The sequence below is a fragment of the Scyliorhinus torazame genome, chromosome 16, assembly GCF_047496885.1.
Source record: "Scyliorhinus torazame isolate Kashiwa2021f chromosome 16, sScyTor2.1, whole genome shotgun sequence".
NCBI lineage: Eukaryota > Metazoa > Chordata > Chondrichthyes > Carcharhiniformes > Scyliorhinidae > Scyliorhinus > Scyliorhinus torazame.
The window spans coordinates 186,073-204,897 of NC_092722.1; the positions used below are offsets into that span (position 1 = coordinate 186,073).

An 18,825-nucleotide genomic window follows, 5' to 3' on the forward strand; every position below is an offset into this window, starting at 1 on the left:
CCATGACTACTACCCTATGACTTCTGCACCTTTCCAAAATCTGTTTCCCAATCTGTTCCTCCACATCTCTGTTACTATTGGGGGGCCTATAGAAAACTCCTAACAAGGTGACTGCTCCTTTCCTATTTCTGACTTCAACCCATACTACCTCAATAGGGTGATACTCTTCGAACTGCCTTTCTGCAGCTGTTATACTATCTCTAATTAATAATGCCACCCCCCCACCTCTTTTACCACCCTCCCTAATCTTATTGAAACATCTATAACCAGGGACCTCCAACAACCATTTCTGCCCCTCTTCTATCCAAGTTTCCGTGATGGCCACCACATCGTAGTCCCAAGTACCGATCCATGCCTTAAGTTCACCCACCTTATTCCTGATGCTTCTTGCGTTGAAGTATACACACTTCAACCCATCTCCGTGCCTGCAAATACTCTCCTTTGTCAGTGTTCCCTTCCCCACTGCCTCATTACATGCTTTGGCGTCCTGAATATCGGCTACCTTAGTTGCTGGACTACAAATCCGGTTCCCATTCCCCTGCCAAATTAGTTTAAACCCTCCCGAAGAGTACTAGCAAACCTCCCTCCCAGGATATTGGTGCCCCTCTGGTTCAGATGCAACCCGTCCTGCTTGTACAGGTCCCACCTTCCCCAGAATGCGCTCCAATTATCCAAATACCTGAAGCCCTCCCTCCTACACCATTCCTGCAGCCACGTGTTCAACTGCACTCTCTCCCTATTCCTAGCCTCGCTATCACGTGGCACCGGCAACAAACCAGAGATGACAACTCTGTCTGTCCTGGCTTTCAACTTCCAGCCTAACTCCCTAAACTTGTTTATTACCTCCACACCCCTTTTCCTACCTATGTCGTTGGTACCAATGTGCACCACGACTTCTGGCTGCTCACCCTCCCCCTTAAGGATCCTGAAGACACGATCCGAGACATCCCTGGCCCTGGCACCCGGGAGGCAACATACCTTCCGGGAGTCTCGCTCGCGACCACAGAATCTCCTATCTATTCCCCTAACCATTGAATCTCCTACAACTATTGCTTTTCTATTCTCCCCCCTTCCCTTCTGAGCCCCAGAGCCAGACTCCGTGCCAGAGACCTGACCGCTAGGGCCTTCCCCCGGTAGGTCATCCCCCCCAACAGCATCCAAAACGGTATACTTGTTTTGAAGGGGAACGGCCACGAGGGATCCCTGCACTGTCTGCCTGTTTGTTTTTTTCCCCCTGACTGTAACCCAGCTATTCTTGTCCTGTACCTTGGGTGTGGTTACCTCCCTGTAACTCTTCTCAATCACCCCCTCTGCCTCCCGGATGATCCGAAGTTCATCCAGCTTCAGCTCCAGTTCCCTAACACGGTCTTTGAGGAGCTGAAGTTGGGTGCACTTCCCGCAGGTATAGTCAGCGGGGACACCGGTGGTATCCCTCACCACCCACATCCTACAGGAGGAGCATGTAACTGGCCTAGCCTCCATCCCCTCTTACCTTAAAGAATATAGCTGCTGTGTGGACTAACTAGATCTCCGCCCTTCGACTCTGCTCCCAGTCAGCTACACTTCCTGTAAACTCCTGGCTCTCTTCACACTCTTTGCGGAAATGTCGGAAACAAAATGAAAGGAGCACCTTACTCCCTCCTCACCCAACTCCCTCGGTCACCAAACTCTCACTATCGCACTCAAAAAGCACCAAATTCAGCACTCCCTCTGTCACCAAACTCTCACTATCGCACTCAAAAAGCACCAAATTCAGCACTCAGTGCAAAACCCCTTTTGTAACCCCTTATGTTGTTTAAGCCTTGCCACAACCGACGAGGGGCCGTGTCGATAGTCTGTCACTCTAGCTTAGTCTGGTATTGCCTCTTGGCATCCCTGATGGCTTTGTGGAGATCGTATCTGGAATGTTTTTATAGGTCAGGTAGCCTGTCTTGAACGCCTCAGACTTCAACTTCAGCCGGGAGTGGATCTCCCGGTTAAACCATGGTTTCTAGCTTGGGAACACACTTACTACCTTCTTTGGCACACAGTCATCGACACACTTACCGATGAAGTCTCTGATGGTGGTGGCATACTCATTTAGGTTGGCCGCTGAGTTCTTGAATATGGACCAGTCCACTGATCCAAGCAGTCACGGAGGAGCTCTTCCATTGCCTTGGACCAGCATTTCAGAACCTTCTTAACTGGAGTCCCCTGCTTACGTTTCTGCTTGTATGCTGGGAGAAGGAGAACCATCTTATGGTCCGATTTTCCAAAGTGTGGTCGGGGGATGAATCGGTCGGCACCCTTGCTGTTTTTGTAGCAGTGGTCCAGGATGTTGGGGCCCCTGGAGGGACAGGAGATGTGTTGGTGGAGTTTTGGAGGACACACTTGAAGTTGGCCTGGTTGAGGTACCTGGCCATGATGAACAAGACCTCCAGTTATTCTGTTTCATTGCTATTTATAGCTTACAATTACCTACAATTTAATTGCCTACAAAACAGGTACAATCATCACTGAGTATTAAAATGTACCATTTTCTATAAATTAGAGATACTTTCTTGCAAATCTCAATTTGGTTCAATGACACAAACTGCAACTGGGCTTCAAAACTATGGAAAGCAGTGAGTAAGATTGATCATTTTGTCTTAAATTGGGGGCATACTTGAGCCTATTTTCATTCATTGGATGTGGGCATTGCTGGCTGGGCCAGCATTTATTGTCCGTCCCTAATTGCCTTTGGAACTGAGTGGGTTGTTAGGCCATTTCAGGGGGTATTAGTGAACCAGCTGGGTTTTTACAATAATCGATAATGGTTTCATGGTCATCAGTTGATTCGTCATGTCAGATGTTTGATTGAATTTAGATTTTACCATCTGCTGTGATGGGATTTGAATCCATGTCCCCAGAGCCTAAAGCATTACACTGGGTCTCTGGATTACTCGTCCAGTGACAATACCACTACGGCACTGCCTACTGGGACTGTTCAAAATAATTTCATTGAAACCCTTTTTATATTCATTAGACACATGAAATGTTTCTCGGACTCACCATACTGTATTTGATCCAGGCTGCAGGCACCGCAAACAAGCATTCTAAATTACTGCATCTCTCCGCCTGCTTTGGAGAAATTTGAGATTGCTCTATGTCTACAACATGGAACAATGAAGGGATGAGAGTTTGTACTTTTATATTGGGCAGAGTGGAAATATTGAATATTCTGTTAAAAACATGTTGCTTCCAGTTTAATACATTCTGCAATGAATTTGACAAATCTCTTTTCTTTTAATAGTAATAAATGATATGGCTTATTCGTACCTGTCTGATGGAAATTACGGCTTAAATGTTCCCAAGCAGCAGAATCGAATTAATTGTATGGTGCAAGACACAAATGTAGTTGCAGACTTTGCAGCATCCTTTGAGGAAGAAACTCGCTACGCATCGATTGCCATGGTTACATGCTGACAAACAGACGAATCTGGATAATGATGTCCTTATAACGCAGTTACAGAGTCTGCCACATCGAATATTTCCATCTAAGGCTCCCACGTTCAAGTCTTGCAAATAGTCTTTAGAATGACTAATGCTGGCAGGTAATCAGTAATGTAAAGGCAGCATCACTGCCTTAGATGACAGAAGATGCCATTAGATTGACACATGTTGCTGACAGAGGTTTGTTTTGTATTGAAGAGTCACAAAGCCCGCAAATCTGTGGGGTGTTGAGTTTCAGGCACCATCGCAGATTCAGTTACTCACAAGATTCTTTTTCACCTTCTCTTTTGGGATTTTGGCCAAGGTAGGAAAGTGACACTGAGAACCATTTTCCAACAGGCTGAAAGGTAAGCATTTAATTTCCTTTTAATTTCCGCTCCTGAATAAGGGTGACTTCTGTATTCTGAGTTCATAACCATGTAGTTGAAGATGTTACTTTTTATTGTATTGAAAGAGACATTCCCATTTCATGAACTGAGCCTTACCCTTCAAACTAAATTGCACTTTTTGAAATGCATTTGCCGAGAAATCCAGATATGACAAAAATAATCATTCCGGGGATACAATGTCATCAAGGTATTACACTGAATTCCTGAACTAGCTTTGCTTGAAAGGAAAAATAACCAAACCAAATGTGATGTAAAACTAATGTTTCTACTGTTAATGTCAATTGAGAGTATTGTTTGAATTTATAAGGTTGGGAATAGCTTTAAGGTTTGTTCTGCATATTTGAAATCTGAAATTTAATTGACTACTACACAGTGTGTTTAAGAAATCCTAAATTATCTTTTCAACCGACACTATTTTTTAAAAAAACCTGGTCAAACCCAGGGTATTTCCATACCAGCATGATTTTTAAAATTAATTCATGAGATGTGGGTGTTGCTGGCTAGGCCAGCATTTATTGCCCTTCAGAAGATGGTGCTGAGCTGCCTTCTTGAACCGCTGCAGTCCCCCAAGGTGTAGGTACACCCACTGTGCTCTTAGGGAGGGAGATCCAGGCTTTTGACCCAGTGACAGTGAAGGAACGGCGATATATTTCCCAGTCTGGGTGGGGTGTGGCTTGGAGGGGAACCTGATTATCTGTAAGCTTCTATTGTTTGGTATAAGCAATTATTTTAAGTGGATGACCCCAGTTTAGAGTAACATGTTATTTAGCTAGGATATCTTGCTTTAAATCAAATCATTGTGAAGTGCCGCAAGGTTTTGCTGCAGCTTTATAAAACCCTGGTTCGACCATACTTGGAATATTGCATCCAGTTTTGGTCGCCTCATTATAGGAAGGATGTGGATGCTTTGGAGAGGGTACAGAGGAGATTTACCAGGCTGCTGCCTGGACTGGAGGGAATGTCTTATGAAGAAAGATTGAGGGAGCTAAGGCTTTTCTCACTGGAACAAAGCAGGAAGAGAGGTGACTTGATAGAGGTGTACAAGGTGATGAGAGGCATGGATAGAGTGGATAGCCAGAGACTTTTCTCTAGGGCGGAAATGGCTGTCACGAGGGGACATAATTTTAAGGTGATTGGAGGAAGGTACAGGGGAGAGTCAGAGGTAGGTTCTTTCCACAGAGAGTGGTGGGTGTGTGGAATGCGCTGCCAGCGGAGGTGATGGAGTCAGAGTCATTCGGGACATTTAAGCGACTCTGAGACAGGCACAAGGACAGCAGTAAATTCAAGGGTTCTAGGTTAGGTTGACCTTAGATTAGGATAAATGGTTGGCACAACATCGTGGGCTGAAGGGCCTGTACTGTGCTGTACTGTTCTATGTTCCATGAATGAGAGTTTACTTTTTTTTTATTACACTTGCCCATTGCAATTTGTTTTTGTCTAATTACTGACTCCTGTTTTTGGAGGGAAACTTTCTCCATTTGGTAACTTATTTTAAACACATCCTTGCGGAGAAAGCAAATTCATCATCAAAGTATTTCTGATGCACTTGTCCCCTTTAATTTTACTCAACCTGTGTCTGTGATATGTCCTGAGATGAGCAGATACAGGATTGCTGCTGAGTCATTGCATCCACGGCTTGGCCATTTGTTTCATTCAAAAGTTAATCTTTTCCTTGACAGTCAGATTAAATTGAATCAGACAGATTATGTATTTAATACTGTGTTGAATGGTTGCCTGGTAACTATGTATTCTGCATAACCCCTGAACAGTAAAAATAGATGAAATACAAAGAGTATTGAGCATTTATTTCTTGTATAATTTTAAGAACATAGTTTTATTTGTTTGATCAGTAACAGTCAAAACATCTTTGAATGCACAGCGGTACAATGTATTAGATCAGAGACTCTGACCTGAATTTGTCACCATTCAGATTATTGTCCAAGGATTAGTTGGCAAAGGCACGCCCTTCAGGAGAAACAGCAGAGCTCGGTAGGAGCTGTCTGTGGCTAGCCAGACGGTCCAAGATTTGATCCCTATTTTGTGCTGGATCAGCTGATTTGAGACGGGGGGATGAGTTTCAGTTTAGGTTTGCCTAACAGTGCATTGTTCTGTATTCAAATACTAGTTTGTATTGACAAAAATTAGTGGCTGGAGAAAGCATCCAATGTTCTGGCTCTCATTCCTGCGGCCAATCAATGAGAACAGAATTGGGCTCAGAGGCAATACCTTCAATAGTTAAATAGCCAGTAACTCTCCATTATTCAGCTTCACTGGGAGAGGACAGAGCATTTGCCGCAAGTATTGGAGGAACATCAGTTTATGTAGACTTCAGTAAATGTCACTCTTGGGAAGATGCAAAGAAAGTTGAAGGGAGCACTTAATGCCCGATCAACCCCTTTCTTTTATTTCTCCCCCATTCGCTCATCTTCTTTTCCAATTCATTATCATTCTGAATAATCCCTCTTTTCAAATTGTGCGCTGTGCCCACTTTTTGCAACAAAATGGCAACGGATTAATTAAGCAGCTATGAAGATCACACAGCATCACTGGACGGGTAGGAAGATGTTATCGCCCTGTCCAAGTGCCATATTTAAAAGGCCTCCAGGGAACCATTGAGTCAATGTGCCAGGATGATTGGAGACTGGGAGAATTTCTAATAGACACAGTAAGCTCTGATCCCATAAGTCAGTGATGCATCCCTGGAGATTCTTCTCCAGAGCATAACTCTTCTACAGGCCGTCGACGAAAGGCAGGGGGTCCCCTTCCCAACAGACGGGAGCAGGAGGCTTTCCTGCCTGACCACAGTGGATGCGAGGAGGTCACCAGCAAGGCCAGAGCCCACGGTGTCCAGCAGTAAAGGAAACGGATAAGTTACCTCATCCACTCCACAACTCACATCAGCTTTCGGGGATGGGGATGTCGCCAGTTAGGCCAGTATGTTTATCTTTGCTCATCCGTAATTGCCCTTGAGAAGGTGTTGGTGAGCCGCCTTCTTCAACTGCTGCACTCCATGTGGCATAGGTACACCCACTGTGCTGTTAGGGAGAGCTGCCGGGAATGTGGTCCACCAGTTATGAAGGGATAGTGATGCAGTTCCAAGACAGGGGGCGGGATTCTCTGGTCCGCTAATCACGTGTCATTGGCTACCGGTGGGATTCTATCTTCCCGCTGATTGTCAATGGGAATTCCCATTGTAACCTCCTCACATCGCCGGGAAACCCATTGGCGGCTCTATGCTGCAGGTGGGAAAATTCAATTGCAACAATCACAGAATTCCAGCCAGGATAGTGGCTCGGAGGGCATCTTATAGGTGGTGGGTGCTGTTCCTGTTGTAACGTTAGACTAAGGTGCGATCGAGTGGCCTTATCGTACCCGACTTGGTGATATGACGAGGCAGTTCAACCTCGCAAGATCCAAATTTACACATTTAAATAACCCAATAGGCTAATTAAATATATCAGAGGCTCACGGGGGTCAGGCTCTGGGCATGCCCACTGCCACCCCGGCACGCCCACTGCCACCCCGGCACGCCCACTGCCACCCCGGCACGCCCACTGCCACCCCGGCACGCCCACTGCCACCCCGGCACGCCCACTGCCTCCCCAGCACGCCCACTGCCACCCCGGCATGCCCACTGCCACCCCGGCACGCCCACTGCCTCCCCAGCACGCCCACTGCCACCCCGGCATGCCCATTGCCACCCCGGCACTCCCACTGCCAGCCCAGCACGCCCACTGCCACCCCGGCACTCACACTGCCAACCCGGCACTCCCACTGCCACCCCGGCACTCCCACTGCCACCCCGGATCGCCCACTGCCACCCTGGCATGCCCACTGCCCCCCTGGCACTCCCACTGTCACCCTGGCACTCCCACTGCCACCCAGGCATGCCCACTGACACCCCGGCACTCCCAGTGCCACCCCGGCACTCCCACTGCCACCCCGGATCGCCCACTGCCACACCGGCACGCCCACTGCCACCCTGGCATGCCCACTGCCACCCTGGCACTCCCACTGTCACCCCGGCACTCCCACTGTCACCCCGGCAAGGCCACTGTCACCCCGGCAAGGCCACTGCCACCCCAGCACTCCCAGTGCCACACCGGCACGCTCACTGCCACCCTGGCATGCCTACTGCCACCCTGGCACGCCCACTGTCACCCTGGCACTCCCACTGCCACCCAGGCACGCCCACTGCCACCACGGCACTCCCACTGTCACCCCGGCAAGCCCACTGCCACCCCAGCAAGGCCACTGCCACCCCAGCACTCCCACTGCCACCTTGGCACGCTCACTGCCACCCCGACACGTGCACTGCCACCCCGGCACGCCCACTGCCACCCTGGCATGCCCACTGCCACCCTGGCATGCCCACTGCCACCCCGGCACGCCCACTGCCACCCCGGCAAGGCCACTGTCACCCCGGCACTCCCACTGCCACCCTGGCACTCCCACTGCCACCCCGGCACTCCCACTGCCACCCCGGATCATCCACTGCCAGCCCTGCACGCCCACTGCCAGCACTGCACGCCCACTGCCAGCCCGGCACTCCCACTGCCACCCCGGATCACCCATTGCCACACCGGCATGCCCACTGCCACCCCGGCACTCCCACTGCCACCCCGGCACTCCCACTGCCACCCCGGCACGCCCACTGCCACCCAGGCAAGGTCACTGTCACCCCAGCAAGGCCACTGCCACCCCAGCACTCCCACTGCCACACCGGCACGCTCACCGCCACCCTGTCACGCCCACTGCCACCCTGGCACGCCCACTGCCACCCCGGCACTCCCACTGCCACCCCTGCACTCCCACTGCCAACCCAGCATGCCTACTGCCACCCCGGCATGCCCACTGCCACCCCGGCAAGGCCACTGCCACCCCGGCACTCCCACTGCCACCTTGGCATGCTCACTGCCACCCCGACACGTGCACTGCCACCCCGACACGTGCACTGCCACCCCGGCACGCCCACTGCCACCCTGGCATGCCCACTGCCACCCCGGCACGCCCACTGCCACCCTGGCACGCCCACTGCCACCCCGGCATGCCCACTGCCACCCCGGCAAGGTCACTGCCACCCCGGCACTCCCACTGCTACCCCGGCATGCCCACTGCCACCCCGGCACGCCCATTGCCACCCTGGCACGCCCACTGCCACCCCGGCAAGGCCACTGTCACCCCGGCGCTCCCACTGCCACCTTGGCACGCTCACTGCCACTCCGGCACGCCCACCTCCACCCCGGAACTCCCACTGCCGCCCCGGCACTCCCACTCAACCTCCGTCGTTCCACTGAGAATAGACCGGGTTTATCTCGCCGCTCCTCATAGTGAACGCCCTCCATACCAGGCAATATCCTCGTAAATCGCTTCTGCACCCTCTCTAAAGCCTCCATTTCCTTCTGGTAGTGTGGCGACCAGAATTGAACACGATACTCCAAGTGTGGCCTAACTAAGGTCCTGTACATGACTTGCCAATTTTTACATTCAATGCCCCGACCGATAAAGGCCAGAATGCCTTATGCATTCTTTTTTTTTTTAAACAAACAACCCAATACAGATCCCCTCAAGGCAAACTTAATTTTTTCCATACCCAGAAAACTTGACATGTCCGAAAGCCATAGTTCGGTCTTCGGGAGTTTTGAGTCCCTCCATGCCAGCAGTATCCGCCGCCGAGCTATTAGGGAAGCAAAGGCCAGAACATCGGCATCTTTCTCCCCCTGGACTCCCGGGTCTTCTGAAACCCCGAAAATTGCCACCCCTGGACTCATCACCACCCTTGTTTTCAGCACCCAGGACATGACCCCCGCAAATCCCTCCCAGTACCCCCTAAGCTTAGGGCATCCCCAAAACATGTGAACATGGTTCGCTGGTCCTCCTATGCATCTAGCGCACTTGTCCTCTACCCCAAAGAATTTGCTCATCCGAGCTACCGTCATGTGGGCCCGGTGAACGACCTTATATTGAATCAGGCCGAGCCTGGCACATGTTGCGGTTGAGTTGACCCTACTTAGAGCTTCCGCCCACAGCCCGTCCTCCATCTCCCCGCCAAACTCCTCCTCCTATTTGAGTCTCAGTTCCTCCATCTGGGACTCTTCCCCCTTCATGAGCACCTTGTAGGTATCCGAGACTCTACACTCTCCTCCTTCTCTAGAGACTATTCTGTCCTGGATCCCTATTGGCGGGAGGCGTGGGAAGGATGGGATCTGTCTGTGTACAAAGTCCTGCATCTGTAAGTACCTAAAATCATTTCCCCTTACCAGCCCAAATTTCTCCTCCAAGCCCCTCAAACTCGGAAAGCTCCCCTCCAGGAACATATCGCCCCCCCCTCCCCACCCCCGCCCCTGCCATGTTCGAAACCCTCCATCCATGTTCCAAGGGGCGAATCGATGGTTATCACATATTGGAGCCCAAACAGACCACATGCCTCCTCCACTGGCCCCATGCCGTATACCTTCTTGACCATCTTATCCACATGCGTTGCCACTTTCAGTGATCAGTGGACATGCCCAGATCTCTCTGCCTGTCAGGACTCGCAAGAGTTCTACCATTTACTGTGTAATTCCTACTTGCATTGGACCTTCCAAAGTGCGTTACCTCCCACTTGTCCGGATTAAACTCCATCTGCCATTTCTCCGCTCAAGACTCCAACCAGTTCATATCTTGCTGTATCCTCTGACAATCCTCTTCACTATCCGCAACTGCACAATTTTTATGTCGTCTGCGAACTTACTAATCAGCCCAGCTCCATTTTCTTCCAAATCATTTATATACACCACGAACAACAAAAGCCCCAGAACAGATCCCTGTGGAACGCTGCTAGTCATCGCCTTCCATTCAGAAAAGCACATTCTACTGCTACCCTCTGTCTTCTGTGCCCAAGCCAGTTCTGTATCCAACTTGCCAGCTCTCCTCTGATCCCAAGTGACTTCACCTTTTGTGCCAGTCTGCCATCAGGTATGTTGTTAGCTACCACTGCATCAGTGATGTAAGGAGTGAATGTTGTTTGTGGTGGATGGGATGCCTATCAAGCAGGAAGCTGGATCTTTGATGATGTTGACCTTCCTCATGGAGCTTATGGAGCTGCACTCATCCTGGTAAGCAGAGAATATTCCATCACAGTCCTGACTTATGCCTTGTTGTTGGTGGACAGACTTTGGGGAGTCAGGAGGTGAGTTACCTGCCACAGGATTGGCAGTCTCTGACCTGCACTTTCACCTAATGTGCTCATACTGGGCGGAATTCTCCGCAATCGGCGCGATGTCCGCCGACCGGCGCCAAAAACAGCGCGAATCAGTCTGACATCGCGCCGCCCCAAAGGTGTGGAAGTCTCCGCATCTTGAGCGGCCGAGCCCTAACCTTGAGAGGCTAGGCCCATGCCGGACTGATTTCCGCCCCACCAGCTGGCGCAAAACTGACTTTGCCGGGCGGCGCATGCGCGGGAGCGTCTGCGGCCGCTCACGGCATCCCCGCGCATGCGAAGTGGAGGGGGTCTCTTCCGCCTCCGCCATGGTGGAGACTGTTTTTGAAAACTCACCACTATTCTTAGAAGTCCCCCTATACCAAAAAGGGCCGACATTCTAAATGGTGATCAGGGATTCTCACTCCCCGACTCCGATGCAAGCTTAAGTGGGTGCTATTCAGGTCAAACTATATTTTCAAGTTATCCCCCGGTATAACCCATACCTTCACCGAAGATTTCATCTACTTACCACTTAGTAGCATCGATCCTGGGTCCCGCATTGCTAAGTAAGTAAAGTAGACTTATAACCACTGTTTCAGGTTAAAACCTTTAAGTCATTTTATTATTATATTTTTAAAACATTTTTAAAAAAAGATGCAATCACTGTCTTTCCAGAAAAGTAAAAAGATCTTGCTTCTGGATCCTTCTGGGTGGTTGAAGGGGCCGTCAGGCCCAACTTGACAATCAATCTTCTTTAAAGTCTGGTCTGCTTTAGATGTATCAGCTATTTTAGCTCGGCTGCTCTGCCCTGTCCATTTCCCATGGCCGAGCTGATTGTAATCTGAGTCTAGCTGCTTGTTCCTTCTCTGCTTCTCTCTCTCTCCCTGAGTTCTGCTTCTGGATCTGAATCTGATAGTTCCTGCCCTGGTCTTGAGGTTTATATTTGCTTTCTAACAATTACGTTTTTTGATGTTATTGTAAAGTAACTCTTATTTTCTTTCATTGTAAAAAGTATCTTTGATCTAAACTTTCTAATCCAACTAAGTATTCATTTTTACATGACTTCATCTCATAGATCTGATTACATTGTTTCCTTTGTGATGTTCAAAATGCTTTGACTTCAAGAGGTGTTACTTTTAATTCCTGTCATTTCTATAGTTTTATTTTCCAATTGTGTCCTCAGCTCATAATTTTGACTTTGATTTTGGCTTTGAATTATGTTTCTCATAGACTGATAGTCTCCAGTTTTCTTTAATTTACCTGGTGTTAGCAACTTTTCACACCTAGAATTATCACAAAATTCAACTGAACTCATCCATTCTTTTCCAGATCCTTACTAAGATAGTTACTTTCAATGAAGGTGTGAGCCATTGTTTTTGGCTTCATTCAAAATCCTGTTTATCTTGTTTGCTGAGCCTGCTTGACCAAGGCTATCTGCATTTTACAATCCTTCCCTGGCAGCTGCTGTTAACACTTTGTGGGATATTTCCCTGTATCCTCTCATGTTTCTCTCAGACCAGATATTGCCAGACTTCCATGTTTCAAATTACACATCTTTCCATATTATCAATTACAAGACCGTGGCGAAGGCGGAAGGAAAAGAGTGCCCCAGCACAGGCCCACCCACGGATCGGTGGGCCCCGATTGCAGGCCAGGCCACCGTGGGGGCACCCGCCAAGGCCAGATCACCACGCACGCCCCCTAGGACCCCGGAGCCCACCCGCGCCGCCTTGTCCCGCCGGTAAGAGAGGTGGTTTAATCCACGCCGGCGGGACAGGCATTCCAGCAGCGGGACTTCGGCCCATCCGGGCCGGAGAATCACCGGGGGGGCCCGCCAACCGGCGCGGCGCGATTTCCGCCCCCGCCGAATATCCGGTGCCGGAGAATTCGGCAACCGGCGGGGGCGGGATTCACGCCAACCCCCAGCGATTCTCCGACCCGGATGGGCCGAAGAATCCCGCCCACTAAGTCTGTCTTTCTGCTGGACAAAGTATTCCACAACAGGAGGCAGAGAGAAGATGAGAGGTGGATTGTTGAAGCGGCAGAGAAGGCAGGAGAGGACACAAACCAAACAATGCACTGATCTCTCCCAACAATCCAGTGAGGAAGCATCTGTAATGCAGCGAGAATTTGGACGAGGGTATGTGTGATTTGCCTAATGTCTGAGCCAACCTAGGCAGTCACCCATTCTTTCTTTTCTCCATTTGTGTTGGCAGTAGGAAGAGCTGAGGTAGGCCACAGCCCCACAGCCAGCTCAGAGGAGGACAAAGAACCTTTCACACATATCCAGCCATCATAGGATCCACCATTTCCCAGCTCAGAGACACGTACATTATTCTGACATAGTTCTAACGTAGGTTCTGAGTCACCCATTTGTGACCAATTCAGTGACACATGCCCACAGAAGCAGGGAGAGGCAGTGAGAACCAAGGTCTCTGGCACAGGCAGGACTGCTGGTGAACAGGACCCTGCAGAGTCAGAGTCGGAAGCTAAGACTCGGACACATGCTGGGGATTGAAAGAGGCTCAGGGGAACATCCAGCAGGATGGGCCAGAGGCCAAGGGCTGGTTTAGCACAGGGCTAAATTGCTGGCTTTGAAAGCAGACCAAGGCAGGCCAGCAGCACGGTTCAATTCCCGTACCAGCCTCCCTGAACAGGCGCCGGAATGTGGCGACTAGGGGCTTTTCACAGTAACTTCATTTGAAGCCTATTTGTGACAATAAGCGATTTTCATTTTCATTTCACTTCATGAGAGATGGAGGTATGCGTCTGCATGCTCCATGACGTCATGGTTATGATATGCAAGCACCATTAAATGTCCTTGGAGCCCCAGGTCCAGCAGTTTCTGTGGAATGGCAGCACAGTAGCACAAGTGGATAGCACTGTGGCTTCACAGCGCCAGGGTCCCAGGTTCGATTCCCCGCTGGGTCACTATCTGTGTGGAGTATGCACGTTCTCCCCGTGTCTGTGTGGGTTTCCTCCGGTTTCCTCCCACAGTCCAAAGACGTGCAGGTTAGGTGGATTGGCCATGATAAATTGCCCTTAGTGACCAAAAAAAGGTTAGGAGGGGTTATTGGGTTATGGGGTTAGGGTGGAAGTGAGGGCTTAAGTGGGTCGGTGCAGACTTGATGGGCTGAATGGCCTCCTTCTGCACTGTATGTTCTATGTTCTAATGTATGTTGAGACGTGCATTCCATTTCTCTAGCCATGTGGGTGTTTCACCAGTGGCTCGGTGAGAGGGAACAGGCCATCTTGACTTTCCTCCAGTTACCTTCCTCTCTCGGATTCAGGGAAGAATACTTGGTCACCAGAATGTGGAGGAGTGTCAGCTGGACACTCATCCAGGGTACTTCAAGGGTGTCTTGCCCTCCAAATCCCTCCTGCCTGTCACCCTACCAACTCCAGCTGGTCAGGCTGAGGAAGAGATCTTCAGAAGACTGGAGCCTTCCAGGCCTTGGACCTCCAGAGGATGTACATTAAAGTCATCTGAGAGAGCAGAGCATAGCATAGCAGTCAACACGCTGTCTGACATCTGCTGTAGCTGTCTGAAATTCATTCAGACATAGTGACAGAGTGAGAAAAATGAATACATTCTGGATCTTCCCTGTGGCATGGACGTACAGTTATTGTATATATTTTCTGGCACTTATAAATATATTTTCAGTTGTAATGTTTGCAAGTCTCCTGGATTCCATCTTCCTGCAAGTTACTTTGATGTGAAAATCGCTTATTGTCACAAGTAGGCTTCAATGAAGTTACTGTGAAAAGCCCCTAGTCGCCACATTCCGGCGCCTGTTCGGGGAGGCTGGTACGGGAATTGAACCGTGCTGCTGGCCTGCCTTGGTCTGCTTTCAAAGCCAGCGATTTAGCCCAGTGAGCTAAACCAGTGAGTTGTGAGAACTCCAACCCTCCCATGTGAAAGACATCCTGGAGGACCAAAGATGGATGTTCCCTCCCATGTATACATGCCTGCGCATGGAGACATTATTCTTTGACAACAGTGATGAGAGCCATGTGCGAGAAATGTCCCGCGCACACTATTCTGCCTGCCTCCACTACCGGAGAAACTTGTCATAATAGAAAGACTAACCACATGAGCCCTCGCCAGGCATGACCATTCTCCTGGGAGGATGGAGGTTTGGAATCACAAGTTGGCAGCTATTCCCCAGCTGTTGTGGGCATCCATTTCCTTCACTCCCTTCAACCCACCTTTGACTGAAGCCAATGGCAATTGGCTCAGAATGGGCACAGCTCAACACCTTGCTGAGGTATTGATCACAGATCTGTTGCTGTTTAGACTTCAACATGGAGTGAGGATCTCAACTGACCATGGGCGGGATTCTCCACTCCCGCGCCGAAATGCCCACGCCGTCGTGCGGCCCCGATCCGAACGATTCAGGATGTGTGTGTGGGGAGTGCAGTGTGTGCGGGGAGTGCAGTGTGTGCGGGGAGTGCAGTGTGTGGGGGGAGTGCAGTGCGTGCGGGGAGTGCAGTGTGTGTGAGGAGTGCAGTGTGTGGGGGGAGTGCAGTGTGTGCGGGGAGTGCAGTGTGTGTGGGGAGTGCAGTGTGTGTGTGGGGAGTGCAGTGTGTGTGGGGAGTGCAGTGTGTGCGGGGAGTGCAGTGTGTGGGGAGTGCAGTGTGTGCGGGGAGTGCAGTGTGTGCGGGGAGTGCAGTGTGTGTGGGGAGTGCAGTGTGTGTGTGGGGAGTGCAGTGTGTACGGGGAGTGCAGTGTGTGCGGGGAGTGCAGTGTGTGCGGGGAGTGCAGTGTGTGAGGGGAGTGCAGTGTGTGCGGGGAGTGCAGTGTGTGCGGGGAGTGCAGTGTGTGCGGGGAGTGCAGTGTGTGCGGGGAGTGCAGTGTGTGCGGGGAGTGCAGTGTGTGCGGGGAGTGCAGTGTGTGAGGAGTGCAGTGTGTGCGGGGAGTGCAGTGTGTGCGGGGAGTGCAGTGTGTGAGGGGAGTGCAGTGTGTACGGGGAGTGCAGTGTGTGCGGGGAGTGCAGTGTGCGGGGGGAGTGCAGTGTGTGGGGGGAGTGCAGTGCATGCGGGGAGTGCAGTGCGTGTGGGGAGTGCAGTGTGTGTGGGGGGTGCAGTGTGTGTGGGGAGTGCAGAGAGCGCAGTGTGTGCGGGGAGTGCAATGTGTGTGAGGAGTGCAGTGTGTGTGTGGGGAGTGCAAATTCTATGATTCTATTACTTTACTTTGAAGAGAAAATGTGGACATGATGTACAACCCATAACCACTGTTTATCCTAACATTACCATATGGGAACTATGGTATCCAGGTATGTGTACAAAAAAATCATGTTTTAATTTACTAGATATGCTGGATTAGCTATAGAATTTGCCATTTTAAAATAATTAATTGCAAGAGAATATTCATAACATTTCTCCCGTTTTGAAGCAGGAAGGGACAGATTCCCCTTTGGTTTTGCTCTGAATCCCTTTACTGCTTTCCTTCATTTTATAACAAGAACATGTGGCATTATTAATCCAGTGAGCTTGGTGCGTGATTGCTCTCACACTGTGATGTGGAGAATGCAAAAAAAAGTTGTGGGGTTCATAGGAAAGTAGAGGGTCCAGGAGATTGAAATTTGAACAATGTACAATATCACATATAAATGTTAAACTCGGTGTCAAATACCCCAAAACAATTCAACATGATAGTACTTGCTTTTGTCATGTTTCTCACCCACCCCCTTAACTCTGTGCCACCCCCACACCCCACCCACTTTGGCTCCCAAATGTCTTTGCCTGAGTAATATCCTCCCACTCTACACATTTCCTATATAGAAATACTTTAAACTGAACCAAACCTAATAACAAGTCAAAATCCTGGAACTCCCTCCCTAACAGCACAGTGGGTGTACCTACACCACATGGACTGCAGGAATTGAACAAGGCGGCTCACCACCACCTTCTCAAGGGCAAATAGGGATGGGTAGTAAATGCTGGCCTAGCCAGCGACACGCAAATCCCATGGGGAAATAAATATAAATAACATTATATACAGAATATTTCTTCGCCAACATAAAGTTGCAAAATTCATGTAGAAAGAAACTCCAGCAACACTTTCGAGGAAGCCAGTATGTAGAACAAACATTTGTTTGTTTTTCCAATGTTGCTGATACAGATCAGGTGCTTTCCCATCAGCCCGTAGCTTCAGATGGAATGCTAACTGAATTCGATTGCCATCAAAGTTACTGCCTTGAAATCCACGGATCAGGGGCGAAATTCTCCGGAAACGGCGCGATGTCCGCCGACTGGCGCCCAAAACGGCGCAAATCAGACGGGCATAGCGCCGCCCCAAAGGTGCGGAATGCTCTGCATCTTTGGGGGCCGAGCCCCAACCTTAAGGGGCTAGGCCCGCGCCGGACTGATTTCCGCCCCGCCAGCTGGCGGGAAATTACATCTCCGGGCGGCACATGCGCGGGAGCGTCAGCGGCCGCTGACGGCATTCCCGCGCATGCGCTGTGGAGGGAGTCTCTTCCGCCTCCGCCATGGTGGAGACCGTGGCGATGGCGGAAGGGAAAGAGTGCCCTCATGGCACAGGCCCGCCCGCGGATCGGTGGGCCCCGATCGCGGGCCAGGCCACCGTGGGGGCACACCCCGGGGTCAGATCGCCCCGTGCCCCCCCCAGGACCCCGGAGCCCGCCCGCGCCGCCTTGTCCCGCCGGTAAGAGAGGTGGTTTAATATACGCCGGCGGGACAGGCATTCCAGCAGCGGGACTTCGGCCCATTCGGGCCGGAGAATCGCGCGGGGGGGGCCCGCCAACCGGCGGGGCGCGATTCCCGCCCCCGCCGAATCTCCAGTGACGGAGACTTCGGCAACCGGCGCGGCGCGATTCCCGCCCCCGCCGAATCTCTGGTGCCGGAGACTTCGGCAACCGGTGGGGGCGGGATTCACGCCAGCCCCCGGCTATTCTCCGACCCGGCGGGGGGTCGGAGAATCTCGCCCCATATCTCGCTGGACTCCGGCCGGGTGGGGTCTGGTCAGTGCAGCACAAGCTGCGGTAAACCAGGTAGGTTTACAGGGAGAAGGGTAACTACATAGAAAACTACATAGGGGCTGGTTTAGCACAGTGGGCTAAATCGCTGGCTTGTTATACAAAACAAGGCCAGCAGCGCGGTTCAATTCCCGTACCAGCCTCCCCGAACAGGCGCCGGAACGTGGCGACTAGGGGCTTTTCACAGTAACTTCATTGAAGCCTACTTGTGACAGTAAGCGATTATTATTATTATAAGTGGGTGCGATTTTGGGGGCTGGGATGTCTGGTAGGGTTAGGTTTGGCTTTTGATTGGAGGGGTTCTGGATGGGCTTTGGGGGGATGTCAGGTTGGGTCAGTCTGGGTTAAAGAGGGTGGGGGGGGGTGATTGGGGCTTGGTGATGGTGGGGATGGTGGAACGAAGGTCAACATCCAAGCTGGATCTGGTGGGGTGGAGGAGTCCCTGTGGGGATGGAGGGGGTGGCATGGTTTGGGGAGTTCATGTTAGGAGTTGCTGTCCTTTGTGGGTGGCTGAGGTCCTGTGGGGAACTATGCCACGGGAAGGAGTGGGGTGGGGGGGGGTGTAGGGGGTAAAGTGGGGGGAGTCCCATGGGGAGAGTCCGCTGGTGATTCAAAGGTATGGGGCGAGTCCTGTGGGGGTCACTGTGGATCTGTACAATAGTTAACATAGCCATTAACATAGAACATACAGTGCAGAAGGAGACCATTCGGCTCATCGAGTCTGCACCGACCTACTTAAGCCCTCACTCCCACCCTATCCCTGTAATCCAATAACCTCTCGTAA

General features: G+C 51.0%; 1 protein-coding gene across 1 annotated transcript in view; it reads left to right on the forward strand.

The window, feature by feature from the left end:
* Window positions 1-3,476: 3,476 nt before the first annotated feature.
* vwa5b1 (von Willebrand factor A domain containing 5B1) overlaps window positions 3,477-18,825 on the forward strand; it is a 273,838-nt gene continuing 258,489 nt past the window's right edge. The window contains exons 1-2 of the mRNA XM_072477742.1: window positions 3,477-3,651; window positions 3,780-3,818. The gene's annotated coding sequence lies outside the window, so the exon portion shown is untranslated. The remainder of the gene's footprint in view (window positions 3,652-3,779; window positions 3,819-18,825) is intronic.